The 19,218-nt window shown below is 36.8% G+C and overlaps 1 protein-coding gene across 2 annotated transcripts in view; it reads right to left on the reverse strand.

Annotated features, from left to right (window-relative positions):
• The window catches only part of il1rapl2 (interleukin 1 receptor accessory protein-like 2), a 593,182-nt gene that overhangs the window by 503,617 nt on the left and 70,347 nt on the right, over positions 1 to 19,218 (reverse strand).

Raw genomic sequence — 19,218 nt, forward strand, 5'->3', positions numbered from 1 at the left:
CACCTAGAATGCAGTTTTGCAGAAGAAGTTTGACCAGAGCAGAAATGGTCCTGCCCAACTGAACCTGGTTTCTCTTGAGATTTTTCCCTTCTCTTCCGTCAATTTGTGAAGTTTTGTTCATTGTCGCTATCGCCACTGGCTTGCTTGGCTTGGGACAGTACATAATATTTTACTAGATATTTTCAAGATACTAGTATGCAACTTAAAGTACAATTTGAAGGGTCACAAAACATCAAAACACATTTTTTTTAGATGTTGACAGTCATGTGTGTGTCCCACTCTGCTAAAAACAGTATTAGGACAAATATATTTTACTAAAAGGTGAAAATAATTAGTTTTTTCATGGTTTAGAGCAAGTTCTTCCGGTTTAAAAAGAAACTTTGAAGCAACTCACAGCGATGAGATCATTGTGTAAATTCCGGTGTGGAGATTGGCTGTCTGTACCGGCCGGTACAAAGTGATGTCACTGAGTTTTAAGCACATCTGTTCATTAATTCATGAGAAAGATATACTTGGTTCTAACCAATCAGAACGCTCTATTGTAAATGAGATGCAACTTCATTAATATGCATGATATAGCTTCAAAGACTCTTTTTACCTGTTACAGTGTTCAGAGAGATGCCATGTTGTGTTGCCAACTGTAATTCAAACAAGTAGTAGAAGAATTGTTCGAAGGCATGGGTCATCAGTGCATTTATAAATATTCTGCGACTAAGGTTTTGTTTTCATTTCCAAATGATGACAGCACTACTTGCTTGTGCACCTTAGAGTGGTCTGCTAACATGCATTAAAAATATGTTTGTAAGGAACATTTTACCCGAGAACTTTTTGAATCTGGAAAAGGAGAAATCTGGATTTGCCCCTGTCTTCTTTTGTTTTTATATTTTTTTATGTGGTTCCGGTTCGTGTTGATTGTCCTGGTTGTGCAGATTTGGTAAGTGCGTGATCAGTGTTTACATATATTTATATATATATATATATATATATATATATATATATATATATATATATATATATATATATATTTATATTTATATTTATATATATATATATATATATATATATATATATATATATATATATATATATATATATATATATATATATATATATATTTATTTATTCAGAGGCAAAGTTAGTATCGTCAGCAGTACTCTTTCAGTTTTTAAATAAATACCTTAGTCAAAATGGTTTAGTTTCTAAGTTTACAATGATATCACTACAATATTATGGACTGAAAATCCTCTACTTCCACACAGGTCTCAGAATCTGTGAAAAATCACAAAAAAAAATCACAGAAAATCTGAGTGTGCATGTAATGAAACCCCCCTTTTCATGCAAACTCTTCTCTCCTTTGCCACTCAACACTCCCACCTAAACAAAGCTGGACTGCTAGGACGGGGCATTTCATGGCCCTTTAATTAGGTTAATTTGTCAAGTAAGGGTAATTAGGCAAGTCATTGGACAACAGTGGTTGGTTCTTTAGCCAATTAAAATATATAACATTTCTTAAGGGGGCTCATAAATTGACCTTAAAATAAAAAAAAAATAAAAAAAGTTACAACTGCTTTATTTCTAGCCAAACTAACAGATATGAGATACTATGTTCTCCAAAAGAAAAAAGGTAACATTTTATTTTGATGGTCCACTTGAGTATTAGAAGACTGTCTGTTTAATATATGTTGCTACTGCTTCTTCAACAGACATTTAAAGGTGCAGTAGGTGATCTGCCAAAATGCTAACTGCTTAGCATATTATCTTTGGACGGCGAGTAGGGACTGTGATTCAAAGCCACACCCCCTGAAATCGCGAGCATGCACACCAAGTCACAAGAGCAGACAGACAACCCACTATTTCATGTCATTTGCCAGTTAGTTAGTGTTTGGTTGGCGGCGTGCAGGAATTACATTTATTACTTAGCCACACTTACATGCTATTTCAGAGCGAATATTCAAAGTAGCATGGTAAACAGTATAGGAAGGCTGTCTTTGTTAGAAAATGACCCAATGTGAATATAAAAGCAACTTCAGGTCAGTAAAGCAGGTTAGGCGGAATAGCGCTATTTACTGATGTTTTGTTGTTAAACTAAATATAAATCTACATCATCGATGCTATAAAAAGACCTTATGAAACTGAAAATAATCACATCAATCTTTCATTGGGAGATTTCAATGGCTGTACAACACGTGTGTGCATATAAGTCATTCATAACAGAACACAATCTACCATAAGCTTAGCTTAGACTAAAATAGTTTTAAAACAGAACATTACCTGTCTAACAGTAATACTTCAGCCATGGTGTCGTCCCTCCTCCAGCGTGCTAAAGTATCTCCAATATTGATTCAGGATTTCTCAAATGAAATTGATCTCTGTGTATGTCTCAAGAGTGTCACTTATGCAGACAGGCACGCGCAAATGGCGGATTTGCGTGAACAGATGCGCAGAAGTCAGAATCTACATTTGCTGACAGTCTGAGCTGCTTATCGGAATTATGGGAGATGTCGGTCCGACAATATTCAATTGGATGAACATTTTTTTAATTTTATGCTTTATTTTTGAACATTTTATTATTTATTTTTTTTTTTTATCAATTTGAGGTTTAATAATTTTGCCTTTAACTCTATATTTGAAGTTTTCATGCAACTATTGCCTAATGTATTTAAAAAAAAAAAAAAAAAAAAAAACGGTTTCCAGTAAATGGATAGTAAATAGAAGTGCTTAACTTCCCCTCAGTGTTGATCCTCAACCTCAGTAGGTTTCAATAAATATTGTACAAGCTCATTCATTTTGCATGAACTCTTACATTTCTACTCCCAAAATGTCTAGGTGGAGATTAAATAAAATCTTGATGTGCATGACTTTTATATTTTCTAATAAATAAATGAATAAACTGTCTTTTTCACACTACAGTTTAATAAGTGTAATAGAACTTGTTTACGCTGCAATGCAATCAGCACTACAGCTTGTGTCAAAACAGTGAACGTTATTCCTCTCTTTTTTTTGCCATCATGCTGTTTTAATAGCTGTAGGTCTCATTTTTATGATAATGAGGAAATTATGATACACAAAATAAATCAAGTAAACCATCCTACAAACTCACAAATGTATATTTTTGGCTTGTAAAAATGTATAAGACATGGAAATAATGCTGAAACCAAGTACTTGAAGTATATACAGAATGATGGAATGTGAAAGGAATGATGTGTCAGGAGCAGCAAATTATGTTGATCCAGGAACATGCAGTAGTTTAAAACCGCAATTAGAGCCAGAACACAGTGACCAGCAATTTAAGCCTGTCTGACTTGTTTCATAAGGAAACACATTTTTCAGTATAGACCACAATGAAAACAGCTTTCTCTTCTCTAACCATGCATGCTTTCAAGCGAGACAAAAAGACAGGGAGTTCTGCAAAAAAAAAAAAAAAAAAGTAAATAAATAAATAATAAAAATCCTCTTTTTCTCAGTTTTGATTCCTTTTTAGAAGCAGAAATAAATCCTTTGAAAAGAAAAAAAGCAATCCTTCGAATCCCTCCCTCTTTTATGCTTTTTGTTTTTATTTCAGGAGCTTGCATGTTCTCCCAGTGTTTGCGTGGGTGTCCTCCGGGTGCTCTGGTTTCCCCCACAGTCCAAAGACATGTGCTATAGGTGAATTGGGTAAACTAAATTAACAGTAGTGTGAGTGCATGTTTGAATGCTAGAGTGTATGGGTCCAGAATTGCAGCTGGAAGGGCATCCACTGGGTAAAACATATGATGGAATAGTTGGTGGTTCATTCCGCTTGAGCCCCCTCTGATAAATCAGACACTAAACCGTAGAAAATTAATGTTTTTTTTTTTTTTAATTATTTGATAATTCATGCAGTTTTTACTCCAACCCTAAGCTGTTATATCCAAGCAAAGCATTATACAGTTGTTGGTGCTAAAAGTATTTATGATTACCTTTAATTTAATATACCAGCCAGATCTCACAGGGAAACGTAAGTATTTTACGTTTTGTAAGTTTAGTAGATAATTCATATGAACTCGTACAAAGTTCAGTGGTATACAAAAATGTCCGATTTTAAAAAGGAAAAATTTTAACTGCTAACCCCAACCGTCATTGCAAATCGTACTAAATTGTACGAATTAGTTTGTACAAACTCAAACGAATTAGCCACTCAATCAAAAAGTTACGAATTGCCATGAGATTGCGTTGAATATACCACACAAGCTATAAGGATCCGGCCACTTCGGTCTTGTAAATTCTTGTTTTGGTGGATTCCAGACAATAGTCCTGTCATGTCTTGTATGTTGTGCTCGGCTCAAGATTTCCTGTTATTGTCCGTCGTGGTCTTTGTATGAGTCTTGGGGCCTGTTTCAGTAAGGAGGTTCAAACAACTCTGAGTTTAAACTTGAACTCTGAGTTGATTTACAGAGAGATTAAAAACTCTTGAGTTTTCGGTTTTAGAATAGCTGATCTGAGTTGGGTCAATCAACTTTGAGTAGACCAACTCAGAGTTAAGCGCTCACACCGTGACTATAAAAAGGCATTATCAATGGAGCGCAGATATTATGAGTGACCAAGGCAACATCTTAAAAAAAGAGATCACCATCTCTTTCCCCAGCTGAACTTGATCTGCTCATGCAAAGTTTTATCAAATATGAGTATATATATTTAAAAAGAAGCAACCATCAGTGAAACAGAGACAGTTAGCCTGGGAAAACAGCTGATCAAGTTAATGCGTAATTTTTTATTTAAATTATTTAAACATTTAAGTATAATAAAATGAGTAATATAATGTGTGACGTTTATACTTTTTTTCTAAACTTTTATACACGTTTATCAGTTTTAATAGATTTAACAGTGCACTTGTCTGTCTGCCTTTTTATTGATCAAGTAATAGGTTGATATAACATTAAGAAGGTAAGCAGTGCTAAAAATAATTTTTAGACAGAATAATAATCCCATTAATCTAGTAACAGTGTCGAAGGTTAAGCTAAATATTAATGGAAAAAAGGACAAGCCTTGTACGTGACTTTGTTCTGTGTGTGACAAAAATGTAGGCAATAGCTATGTTTCCATCAAAATACAGGCTTACATAAATTTGTGCAAAACTGGAATAATGCCTAAAAGATGCGAATAAAGCAGCGTTTTTATCCAACGAGTCAAAGAGAACAAAATCATCACTTCCTGATTAACTTGCGCCAAATATCAACAGTAAAAACAGAATTTACTGTGGTAGAACAAGCTGCGTTAATGATTTTTTATTTAATACTTGCGCCTCAGAAGACACAATGAACACGTGGGGGCATTTGACGCCAGACACAGAGATCTTGACACGCTCCAGACGCTCGGAGGTAATTAATAATATACACTAATAGTGAAACAGTTAAGGCATTTTAGAATGACTAAAACAACATTTAAGATGTTCTACTGTGTGCTTAGTCAGCTGGTTTGTCCATTTACACATATTTTCATCATCATCTCTAACAAACTTTTTTTTAATGTACATACTGTAATTTGTTAAGTGCACTTCGTAGTTTATGCGCATCTCTTCTTATAAAATAAAAGTTTAACCAACTCAGTTATGCAAAGGTTTTATTATGCATATTTTCAAAAGTTATGTGAATCATGACGTTTCCATCAATCGCTTTTATGGGCATCTCCAAAATGAGCTCTAAAATAGGTGTGTGGAAATGTAAGACTAATGCGAGAAATACGCTTCATCTTTAAAAAAGGGGAGGAGACCGACAGAAACTCAGAGTTTAGACAATAAAACCTGCTCCGGACCAGGTTAGATTCACAGAGTAAGTTACCACAGTAACTGACTCTGAGTTAAAGTTACCTTTCTTTCAGAAACAGGCTTGACTTACCCTGATTTCTTGAGTTTAACAAACCTGCCATTTTGAAACCGAAAACCCAGAGTTTCTCTCATTTCAGGGTTAAAATACTCTGAGTTTTCACTTAACCTCCTTTCTGAAACAGGCCCTTGGTCACACTCTAGCTCTGCATGCTCCCTCTTGCTGTGGACAGCGATGTAAAGAAATGCTCGGGATGTTTGCTCTCATCATAGTGTGTTTGTTGGTTTGTTCTCGGCATGGTGTTTTCGTTCTTATTGATCCAGTCTAGTTGATTTTGGTTGGCCAGATCAGAACATGCATGTCGCATGTGTGAATGCACGGTAAGTGTTTTCATTTACCATGTGCTCGTGTCTTATGTTCAGTCTTCTGTTTGTGTTGTGTAATGAATGTTGCCTAGGGCCTGTTTCAGAAAGGAGGTGTAAACTCAAATGGCAGGTTTGTTAAACTCGAGAAAGCAGGGTAAGCCAAGCCTGTTTCTGAAAGAGAGGTAACTTTAACTCAGAGTCAGTTACTGTGGTAACTTACTCTTTGAACCTAACCTGCTCAGGAGCAGGTTTTATACTCTAAACTCTGAGTTTCTGTCAGTCGCCTCCCCTCTTTTAAAGACAAAGCGGTATTTCTCGCCTTAGCCTTACGTTTCCACCCACCTATTTCAATGCTTATTTTGGAGATCCGCATAAAAACGATTGAAAGAAACATCATGATCACTTTTACTGAACAAATTACAGTATTTGCATTAAAAAAAGGTTTGTTATAAGAGATCATATGATGATGAAAATGTGTGTAATGGACAAACCAACAGGTTGAGCACACAGTAACACTTAAATGTTGTTTTGGTCATTCTAAAATGCCTTAACCATTTCAGTATTATTGTTATCATATTATTAATGACCTCCAGAGCATCTGGAGCATGTCAAGAGCATCTGTTCTCCACATCTCATGGCATCAAACGCCCCCACACATTTATTGTGTGTCAGCATTGTCTTCTGAGCCGCAAGTACATTTATTGAATAAAGAAAAGATTGACGCAGCTTCTTCTACTGCAGTGAATTTCCTTTTTGCCATTGATATTTGGCGCCCGTTTAATCAGGAAGTGACGATTTTGTTCTCTTTGACTTTGCTTTATTCGCACGATTTTTATGTGTTATTCTAGTTTTGCACATAACTTTTATTAATATATATGGATAGAAACATAGCTATTGCTTACATTTCAGTCACACAAAGAACAAAGTCACATGTAAGAATAGCTTGTCCTTTTTTATTAAGTAATTAACTTAAATTCGCTGACCTTCAACAGGGACATATGCACTGTTATTAGATTAATCGTATTATTGTTCTTTCTAAACACTATTGTTTGGTTCTGCTCACACTCTAAATGTCATATCAACCTCTATCACTTGATCAATAAAAAAGGCAGACACACAAGTGCACTTTTAAATCTATTAAAACTGATCAACATGTATAAAAGTGGCAGCAAAAGTGTGTAAAAATTCATAAACGTCACGCATAACATTGCTTATTTTATCATACTTAAATATTTAAAAACTTTCAATTTAAAATTATGCATTAACTTGAGCAGCTGTTTTCCCACGCTAACTGTCTCTGTTTCACTGATGCAGTGGTGTTGCTTTTTAAAATATATGCTCATAAAAAATATTGCTATTACTTTGCATGAGCACATCAAGTTCAGCTGGAGAAAGAAAAGCTGATCTCTTTTTTAAGATGTTGCCGTAGTCACTCGTAACATCTGCACTCCACTGATAATGCCTTTTTATAGTGTGCGAGCTTAACTCTGAGTTGGTCTAGTCAAAGTTGATTGATCTAACTCAGATGCGCTATTCTGAAACCGAAAACTCTGAGATTTTAATCTCTCGCTAAATCAAGAGTTCAAGTTTAAACTCCGAGTTGGTTGAACCTGCTTACTGAAACAGGCCCATGGTGTTTACCTTGTGGCTGTTTGATTTAGTGTTGTGTTTCATGTGAACACGCAGTTAACTGGTTTTCTCATTGGCTGCATGTTCATGGCTTGTGTTGTCTCTTTGTGTCATGTGCTCTCCTGTTGATTGTTTAGTCCCACCCTCCTTTTTAGCCCATTATTACTTTATTATGTTCAACTGTTTGTTTGATAATTTGCTTTTGTTTATAGCTTCCGTTTGTCTGCTGTCCTGTGCTAATTCGTTGTCATATTCTGTCGAGTCTTGTCGAGTTTTGTTCAGACCTGCCCAGTCAAGTTTGTTTGTTTGTTCATTTGTTTGTTAATGTTTTTCCCCCTCTGGGTTGCTTTTGTTGCCTTTTTCTTTTCTTTTATAATTCATATATAACCATTTCAGTTCTGCAATTGAGTCCTTGTCCTTTTCCCAACCATGACACAAGCAAGAATGTCAATTCTGAATATTAGCAGCAGTCGTCAATGATGCAAAAACTAAACATATACAATGCAAAAATACATCACAAATGCAAATTATAATCAAAGCAATTCAACGTTCTACGGAAAATACTTTGCATTTAAAGAAAACAGACCAATTGTATTTATAACTGCAAGGATAAAGAGAAACCCTGCTGTTTAATTCTATATTGAACAAATGTAAATAAAATACAACATCTTGCCTGGCAGACAGTAAAGTGGCTATTGATTATGTGTAATAGAGTTGTATTAATGATTTAGAACATTTCCTAAACAAGTCATTGAAATAGCAGTGCCCATGTGCCAATCAAAACATGTTGTAATATTCATAACTACAAGAGGTGAGTGTGACAGTGCTGTATGGTCATAAAAACAAAGGCTGTAACTTATACATATGGGTAGGCTCTATAAAGTATCTGCATGTGCAAAAATGGGCTCATTTCCACAGATTTTTTACCCCATCATTGAGTCTACAGTATTTATTTCCTTATGTAATGTTAATTTATGTAAATATATATTTATTCAGTTTTATATGTTAATTCCAATCATATTATCATTAACTAGCATTCGAATGTTTCTATGATGCATTTACAATACAGTTTGTAAAGTAATATTTTCTGTATTTTAGTAGATTTATTATATAATAGACTTATTTTGTTTAACAAACAAGTTGATCTAATTGGATTTTTATTGTAAACATTAAATAAAAGTTTTAAAAATGTTTTTAAATATTTACTTATTTTATGTATTAAGTTTTAGTTACTATACTTCCAAAATTATTCAGCATAAATCATCTGATTAAAAGGGTTTCATTTTACAAAATTTAGCACAGAATTAGAAAAAATGACCGCAGATTCTGCATGGCCCCGAATATGGAGCAGTATTTACAATGTATTTTAAAGACTGCATGTACTGTTGGAGACGTTTTTAGCCAAATCCAGCACTAAACTGGGAGAAATTCTGGAAGCTATCCTTTGTCAAATGCTAGCTATATATATTTTTTAATTCTCTGGAACATAATTAAAATTAAATTGTAAGCACTTCTCTATTTATGTGTCATGTCATTTGGATCACCAAATATTGAACAAGCTCTGTGGAAATAGCACGTAACCTGAAGCGTTTATGATCTCACTTGCCCAGATTTATTTTTTTGTAATCCCCAAACTTCGTTCTTCGTTCTAAATAATGTAATACTGAATTTAATAACATTAGTCATTACTAAAGTATGAAAATACAATACAAAAATTAAGCACATTATACAGGGGCTTTTAAGTCAAGAATACAGCCTTTGTAGCTGTGTTTATAACCTTCTTACTAATGACTTATAATGTAGAGATAATGCTTAACTAATTAGGAATGAACTATTTGCAAATGCTTAATAAATGATTCCTAGCATGCAGATATTATAAAGTGTTACACCAAATTTAGCAGAGAAATAGGAAAACATGTTTGCAGATTCTGCAATATATATATATATATATATATATATATATATATATATATATATATATATATATATATATATATATATATTAAATACATTATAAATACAGCACATACAAAGGAGAGAGATAGACTTGGAATACCACTTACCAGTTTAATAATTATTTGATTAGCAGCAGTTACGCAGTTTTAATCTTCTAAGGGCTTAAATATGCAGTCCTGTCGCCATTGTGGACAGAAAACGTCAACAGTCTTTGGTCTACTCAGTATGGCAGGCTAATGGCCGCGACGCACTGTCTCTCAGAAATTGTAAATATTTTAAAATAGGCACTATTCTTATAAATAAACTGCATAACTGCAACCTAAACAACTACGTTCCTGACTAAAAAGCCTCCAAATTACATTATGTTGTCCAACAGCAGTAACATTTGTCAAACTGTAGACTGTCCTCTGAATGTTGCTGACTCTATGTGGGCAGAGTAATACACAAAGGTGAAGGGTGAAGAGGCTTTTATGTGCTGTTACTGGCAAAATACCGCACGATTATCAGCCAATCAGATTCAAGAACCAGACAGAACTGTTGTATATATATATATATATATATCTATATATATATATATATATATATATATATATATATATATATATATATATGAAAGTGCTTTATTTTCTAGCACGCATTGCTAATCTCCAAGTAAATAATTAATCTGTGCACGTTGTGCTTTTTAAAAGCTTTGTGAATGCTTCAAAATAAAAGCCACTTTCTAACACCATTATACATAATAAAAAAGCGCCCAGGATCAATTTGGAAACTACTCTAACTGTGTTCCTCTGATAGAAAAAAAAAGTTATGTACACAGAAGACGGTTTTGGGTGAGTAAATGACTTTTTTAGTAATCATTTTTGAGTAAACTATTCCTTTAAACAGCAAATAATATCCATTTTTTAGAGTCTATTGTATTGTGCTTCATTCGTATCATGCAGTGAGAGTTAAAATCAGCTTGTCATACTACCTTGCATCTTACAGCCTAACTACTCCTAATTGTTGGGTTGTACAATAATGTAATTCCCCACTCTTGACCTGTAATCAGATTTCTGAAGGAAATATAAAATGTGACTCATAGGTTAATATATATTTGGCGCTTAAACTGCCTCTAAACTAATCCCTGAAAAACTGTTCTCCATCTTTGAGTGTCACCCTAAAGCAAATCTCTCGGAATTATATAATACACAGCTTTATGGATACGACTAAATTACATAGCAGAGGACTCACCGAGATCAGTGAACAGTTTAATTACAAACTAGCAGACAGTTGTGCTGTCTTCTAGAGTCTTGTGCTCTGTGTAGTTACCTTGAGATGCGGAGTTGGGGGGGGATGTGTCAAATTAGGCTAAACAAAAACCCTTTTACGAATGCTAAAAACCAAACTGGAAATCACACCTAATGAACATTTACCACAGCTAAAAGCTATACTCATTATGCTCTATTCATCGAATCATAATTAATTTTCATGAAAATTTAAAACAATACATTAATGTTAAGTATTATGCTAAATATTAGTGCTTCTCCTCATGATTTAAATGTCAAACTTAAGGTATAAATGTCTCCACCACTTCTAATTCTCCTGAGGCTTTATTAAAAATCAACTGCAAATGGGATAGGGATTGATATATCTGATGGATTTTCTATAAAACCATATATACAATATATACTTAGGTATGTCCAGCCCAATGTCAAATGGAAACATACTAGGAATACATGATATTAGAAAAAATAAAATTGCGATAAATTATATTTTTCTGCAATAAATATTGTGATATGAATACGGTTTTACACGATACAATTGTTTAAACAACACTATTTGATGTTTTCTGAAGAGTCTAACAATGTTAAAATCCATTTTCTACTTTGCTTTGAGCAATATCACATGAGAAGCAGTGCGATTTGGTTGTATATCACTCAGGTACTGCTACCTGAGTGATATTGCATTTATACAACAGTTTGACGGCATAATCGTGTTTACAAAAAAGACAATCAAACACGTTGAGTCTCAAAACCCTTTTGTATGAGGAACTACTCTCTTATGCAGTTCATTCACATCTGTAGCTGAAGTCAGAACAGCAGAAACTGTTGCTACTTTACAAACGTCACTTAGCGGTATAGAGGTATTTGATTGATTGATTAGCATGATGTCTAAAATGATGACAAAACAGGTGATTTTGCTTACATTTTAAGATTATAAGGCTGAACGGCATAAAATGCCATTTAATATTTAATATTCAAACAGTATTTGAACATATTAATCACAATGCCAAAATATTTTTAGCTTAAGTAAACTGTACTGGAAATAAACTGCCACAACTTTATTACCACAGTCATCAGATTGCCAAAAAAAAAAAAGTATAATTTGTTTCCATCAACACTTTTAACTTAACCTCAAACTAGTTTGCCTGAAAAACCTCTCAAAAACCTACATTATTTTTCTCAGATAAATACATACTGACCTTATAAACTGTTAATATTTCCCATGGAAAGCTATTTTGTTATTTGTGAAGATGTTTAGATGCTCCACTTTCCAAGCTTCAAAAGTCTTGCTGAACTACAGAAAAATCACGATTTAAAACCCTGCTCACTTCTGTCAAAAGAAAAAAGAGAATTACTTGTGGAACATCCATGTCAGGTTATTTATTAACACAGTTCAGTATTAAGTTCACACTCAGAACAAGTGCTAACCACACGTGTTGACTGTTGTTAATAATTTATTGTATAAAAACTCGTTTAGCTGGTCAACACAATAATAAAAAGCAATCTAATCATATCATACTGTGCTGCATTATTCAGACATTGAGTTGAAAAACGCCAGTAAGAGAGATGGGGATGAGTTAATAGATTGCTTTGATATCTTAGAGGCTGACTTGTGATTGATTTTAGATACTGTTTCCATGGTGACTGCTTCACACTAAAAAAAGGAGTTTTTTTCCTTATTATTTTTATTATTTTAATCTGACTCAAAACCCACACAGTCAACATCAGAATAATATAAAAACGTCAATATTTTATAACTTATTTTATAGCGTTTAAAATGAATAAGCTCAAGCTACACTCTGCCTTCAAGATAACATATAAATACATTATTTTAAATGTGCATTATAGGAGAGAGAGTGTTTCTAAATGATGTGCAGATTAAAACTGTACATTTTATTTTTTATGCTATATACAGCGCATATATGGTGTGACAATGGCGGTGGTGACGACATGGAAACAGATGGGATCCAAATGCAAGAAGTTTAATAGTAAATAGTAAACAAATCCAAAACACTAGGCTAAATCGTAGTCAAAAAGCAGGCAGGTTCAAAGTAACAAACAGAGTGTCCACCAAGGCAAACAAGGCAAAAACAGTCTTCCAAAATCAGTAGTCAAAAAGAACAGGCTCAAAGGTCATAACAAAAGGCAGATCAAACAGGGAAAATACGCTTGGTAAGGCAGCAGATACTGGCAATACTTCGCATTGAGTGTTTGGTGTGGCCAGGTTAATATGGCCACCAAACAGGAAGTAACCAACGAAGAACTGACAGTCAGAATTCCGGTGAGGGCTCCCTCTGCAGGTTGGATGAGTGGTTGTCAGTTCTGTTTGTTACAGATTCCCCTCCTCTAGGAACACCTCCGGGTGTACATCTTCTAGGTCTACCTCTGGGTCGTGGTGCTGGGCGATTGGGGTACCGTTGGTGAAAGTTCTGGGTAAGAGATGGGTCCAGTATATCCTTCGACGGAACCCAAGACCTCTCCTCTGGTCCATAGCCTTCCCAGTCCACTAAGTATTGTAACTGACCCCTTCTGCGGCGAGAGTCCAAAATCTCGTTAACTGCATATGCAGGTGCTCCCTCAATGTCCAAAGGTGGAGGGGGTTCAGGGTTTGATGTGCCGGAGTCAGACGTTGGGTGGACCGGTTTTAGGAGGGAAACATGAAAAGAAGGGGAGATGCGGTAATCAGCAGGAAGCTCTAAACGGTATGTGACATTGTTAATTCGTTTCAGAATTTTGAAGGGTCCTACATACCTTGGTGATAGCTTCCTGCTAGGTAGTCGTAGTCTGAGGTCTCGGGTTGATAACCAGACTCTCTGGCCAGGTTGATAGTTAGGATTTGGACGCCGTCTTTGGTCTGCATTAATCCTTTGGGTTCGAATGGCTCTTTGAAGTCTCACATGAGCGCTGTTCCATACTTCTTCACTGCGTTGGACCCAGTCATCCACTGATGGTACCATAGAAGGTTCACCAGACCAGGGGAACATGGGAGGTTGGTAGCCTAGGATGCATTGAAACGGAGTTAGTCCCGTGGATGAATGGGTGAGAGAGTTTTGAGCATATTCCGCCCATGGCAGAAAGTTGCTCCATTTGTCTTGTTCTCTGCTGCAGTAGGTTCTGAGATAGCGTCCAATTTCCTGGTTTAATCTTTCCACTTGTCCATTAGATTCAGGATGATAACCTGAAGTGAGGCTGACGTTGATGTCTAGTTGTTTGCAAAATGCTTTCCATACTTTGGACGTGAACTGGGGGCCTCTGTCAGATACTATGTCTTCTGGGATGCCATACCCTCTGAATACGTGTTGGAATAGTTCTAGGGCAGTTTCCATGGCTGTGGGTAGTCCCTTAAGTGGGATCAGTCTGCAGGCTTTAGAAAAGCGGTCTATGATAACGAGTATCGTTGTGTAGTTATTTGAGTTGGGTAGATCGGTGACGAAATCTATCGATAAGTGTGACCATGGACGATGAGGGATGGGGAGTGGTTGAAGTAATCCGGATGGCAGCTCCCGTGGTGTTTTTGACTGGGCGCAGACTGCACAGGACTTGACAAACGTAGTAATATCTTGGTTCATCTTAGGCCACCAGAATGCATTGCGTACCAAGTTCAATGTACGAGAGATGCCTGGGTGTCCTGAACTTAGAGAGTTGTGTACCCACTGCATAATTCGTAGTCTGAGTGTTTGTGGGACATATTGGCGATTTGGGGGGCATTCAGGAGGTGGTGGATCATCTTGTTGGCCTCTTTGTATTTCTTCCATGATATCCCAGCTGATTTGGGCTATGACTACAGATGGTGGAAGAATTGACACTGGGGTTTGATCCAATTGCCCTTGGTCATATCTGCGAGAAAGGGCATCTGCCTTATGGTTCTTGGTGCCTGGGCGATAGGTTACTGTAAAATTGAAACGGGTGAAAAATAAAGACCAGCGAGCCTGTCTAGGGTTTAGTCGTCGGGCACTTTTGATATACTCAAGGTTTTTGTGATCTGTGATAATCTGGAAGGGATGGACAGCTCCTTCTAGCCAGTGGCGCCATTCTTCCAGTGCTGCCTTCATGGAAAGTAGTTCCTTGTTACCTACGTCATAGTTTCTTTCAGCTGCCGTCAATTTGCGAGAAAAATAAGCACAGGGGTGGAGTTTACCTGGGTTACCATGGCGTTGTGATAAGACTGCCCCAATGCCATAGTCGGATGCATCCACTTCAACAACAAAGGGTAGCTCTGGGTTGGGGTGTTTCAGAATGGGTGCGGTGGTGAAGCTGGTCTTAAGTTTCTCAAACGATTTGACTGTTTCTGGATTCCATTTCAACTTAGATGGCTTACCCTTTAGCAGTGAGGTGAGGGGGGCTGAAATTAGGCTGTAGTTTCTTATGAATCGGCGATAAAAATTGGCAAACCCTAGAAATCTTTGTAGTTCTTTCACTGTTTTGGGGAGAAGCCAACCAGTGACTGCCTGAACCTTGGTGTCATTCATTTCCACTCCGTGGTGGCTGATAATGTATCCTAGGAAGGAGGTCTTGGACATGTGGAATTCACACTTCTCCAGCTTAGCATAGAGTTGATTTTCTTGTAATCGTGTCAAAACAGTCCTAACGTCTTTGATGTGTTGTTCTAGGTTAGGGGAATAAATCAAAATGTCATCTATATAAGCAATGACACATTTGTTCAGCAAATCTCTGAAAACTTCATTTATGAATGACTGGAAGACTGCTGGGGAGTTAGCAAGGCCATAAGGCATAACGAGGTATTCATAGTGCCCCCTAGTGGTCAGGAATGCGGTTTTCCATTCGTCTCCCTCCCGAATACGGATAAGGTTATAAGCACTTCTGAGATCAAGTTTAGTATAGATACGGGCTTCACGTAGTTGTTCAAGGGCAGGAGGCACCAAGGGAAGAGGGTAACGATATTTGACAGTGATGTTATTCAATCCTCGGCAGTCGATACATGGACGGAGACCTCCATCCTTTTTCTCTATGAAAAAAAATCCTGCTGCTGCGGGGGAAGTAGAGGGTCGAATGTAACCAGAAGATAGGGCCTCCTCGATGTATGTTTCCATGGCTTGAGTTTCAGGACGAGACAGTGGATAAATTTTGCTTTTTGGTGGGGACATATTGGGTAGCAGTTCAATAGCGCAATCCCAAGATCGATGAGGTGGTAGTTGGGCTGCTTTAGATTTGTTGAATACCTCTGCGAATTCTCTATAGGGCTGTGGTAACGTCACTTGTGAATGGACCTCTGGGCTTTCAATGCTGGTGGACAAACATGGTAGAGACAATATTTTGGAAAAGCATCGTTGTTGACAATGAGTGGACCAGTGTGTGAGTTCACCTTGATTCCAGGAAATGGTCGGGTCATGGATGGTAAGCCATGGGTGACCCAAAATAACTTCATATTTACAAGAGGGGATCACATAGAATGTGATGGTTTCCTCATGGAAAAGTCCAATGCTCAGGGATACAGGTTGTGTGATGGCTTTAATCCCTGAGCCGATGGTACCATTGTCAATTGTGGTTATATTGATGACTGGAACACAGGGGGATGTTGGGATCTTTAATTTGTCTGTGAGTTCCTGACTTATGATATTAACTGCTGACCCAGAATCCACTAATGCTGAAACACATTGAGAGGTTGTATCATAACTTAACTCACAATTCAGAAGAAAACTGTGCTTAGAAAAAGTGGGAAATTCAATGGTACTCACACTGTATTTGGTTCTCGAAAATTTCTTGGCTTTGTGAGGGCATGAAGCAGTGCGATGATCCTCCTCTCCACAGTAGAAGCACAGGTTTTCTCGCTGACGTCGATCTCTTTCCTCCGTAGAGAGACGAGTGGCAGCAATTTGCATGGGTTCTGGAGTGTCCAGGCCTGTCTGGGCTTGCTCCAGCTGGGTAGTTCGTTGTTTATGACTGCGTGAGTTGCTACGTAATAAGTTATCTATCTTGATGGCCAGGGTTATGAATTCACTGTATGTTAAGTCTACTGCTTTGCAGGCTAGTTCAGTTTGAATTTTAGTATTTAATCCTTGTTTGAATGCTGCTTTGAGTGCAACATCATTCCATCCACTCTGGGCAGCCAGTGTTCTAAATTCAATAGCATAATCAGCTGCCGTGCGTGATCCTTGCTTTAAATTTAGGAGTTGTTCAGAAATATCCTGCCCCCCTTCAGGATAAGCAAACACTTCCTGCAGTTGGGATATGAAATGGTTAAAGGATGTTTGTATTGCAGCATCGCTTTCCCAAACCGCTGAAGCCCAATCTAGGGCCCGTCCCGTTAGCAACGACATTAACACTGCACACTTCTGGGTGTCTAGTGCATAAGTGTCTGGTTGGCTAGTAAAGAATATCTTACATTGGCGAACAAACCCACGACATTGCTCAGGCGAGCCATCAAATTTGTCAGGTAAAGCCAGTCTTACCGGAGAGCTTTGAGGAGCAGGAAGTGAACGGATGTATTGAGTGAGATGATCGTTGATGTTCGATAATTGCTGCAGTTGTTCCTGATATCCCTTTAGTACATCACTTTGATAAGCAAATGCAGCTTGCATCTGAGAAACTTCTGCTGGATCCATGTTAGGCGAAGTATTCTGTGACAATGGCGGTGGTGACGACATGGAAACAGATGGGATCCAAATGCAAGAAGTTTAATAGTAAATAGTAAACAAATCCAAAACACTAGGCTAAATCGTAGTCAAAAAGCAGGCAGGTTCAAAGTAACAAACAGAGTGTCCACCAAGGCAAACAAGGCAAAAACAGTCTTCCAAAATCAGTAGTCAAAAAGAACAGGCTCAAAGGTCATAACAAAAGGCAGATCAAACAGGGAAAATACGCTTGGTAAGGCAGCAGATACTGGCAATACTTCGCATTGAGTGTTTGGTGTGGCCAGGTTAATATGGCCACCAAACAGGAAGTAACCAACGAAGAACTGACAGTCAGAATTCCGGTGAGGGCTCCCTCTGCAGGTTGGATGAGTGGTTGTCAGTTCTGTTTGTTACATATGGAAACAAATAAAGACCTTTTCTTTGGCTTTAATAGATGTATTATATGAGCAATTCCCGAATTATGGATGTGACGTTTGCAGTAAAAACTCAAAACTTAAATTATATATGTTTGCATTATATTGAAACATTTGTTGATATTTTCCAAAACTACCAACCACAGAGTTGTGGCAACAGAAAGATATCAATCTGTAAACAATTTTTTGTATTTTATTTGATGTAAATAATCATGCATTATGGAAGTTACCAAAAACGTCTACGAGTTTGCAGTATATAACATACTTTGTAGAAATTCTGTGACTGACACCGCACAACCCAAAAGAAACAACGCTAATTAAAAGGATAATATTTGCCACACTATAAAACAAAAATTATTTATTTAATTATAAATTTTTGCATATATGAGGGAAAAGTTTTGTTACGGATCAGGGCTCGAAATTGCGACCATTTTGGTCGCATATGCTCCCGAAATGTAATCTATGTGACCTCATAATATATTTGGGAGCATTTGTGCGACTGCATATAAAGGTTATAGTGCGACCTGTTTTGATTCTTCCTAAAAACTGCTGAATCGCTCTTCCCTGCCCCTGTATTGGTTGATATTAGCTGTCAATCACTCAAGGCTTTCCGCTGTCAGACGATAGGGAGCTTTTGTTACCGCAGGAAATGCAAACAGCCGAAAAGTGAAAAGTACACAGTCTGCAAACCCCACCTAAACTTACAAATAACGGTGCCGATGACAGCCATCATGAGATCAATCGAGTGTTTTCGGAGAAGGTGGCTTAATCTCGATGCATTGCATTTACTGTGTGTTCAGCGCAAATTACTGCTAAATGTTAAATCTAACACTCTACACATCATCGCCAAAAAACTGAAATCTAAACTGAATCTGCGGCTTATAACCAAGGGCAGTATTGCACCGGTGGTCATCGCGAGAATCCTGCTCTACCAGCTTATATATTGGGTCAGCTGACCTGCCTACTTTCCACAAACACAGAAAAATGAAAATCAGTGCATTAAAATGACACAAACCCAAACCAAAATTTTTAAAGAGTGATAGAAGTGACACTTTCCTTACCTTTTTTTGTCCATTCTTTGAGATGTATATTATTATTTAGTTACTAATATAAAAAAACAGTTTTGCAGCTTTCAGCTTTGAATTGAATGATTTATTATAATCTTTTGTTTGTTGTGTAGCAGAAATAGTATTTATTAGATTGACCGGACTTTGACCGGA

Source organism: Danio rerio, chromosome 14 (genome assembly GCF_049306965.1).
Source record: "Danio rerio strain Tuebingen ecotype United States chromosome 14, GRCz12tu, whole genome shotgun sequence".
In the NCBI taxonomy this organism is placed as follows: domain Eukaryota; kingdom Metazoa; phylum Chordata; class Actinopteri; order Cypriniformes; family Danionidae; genus Danio; species Danio rerio.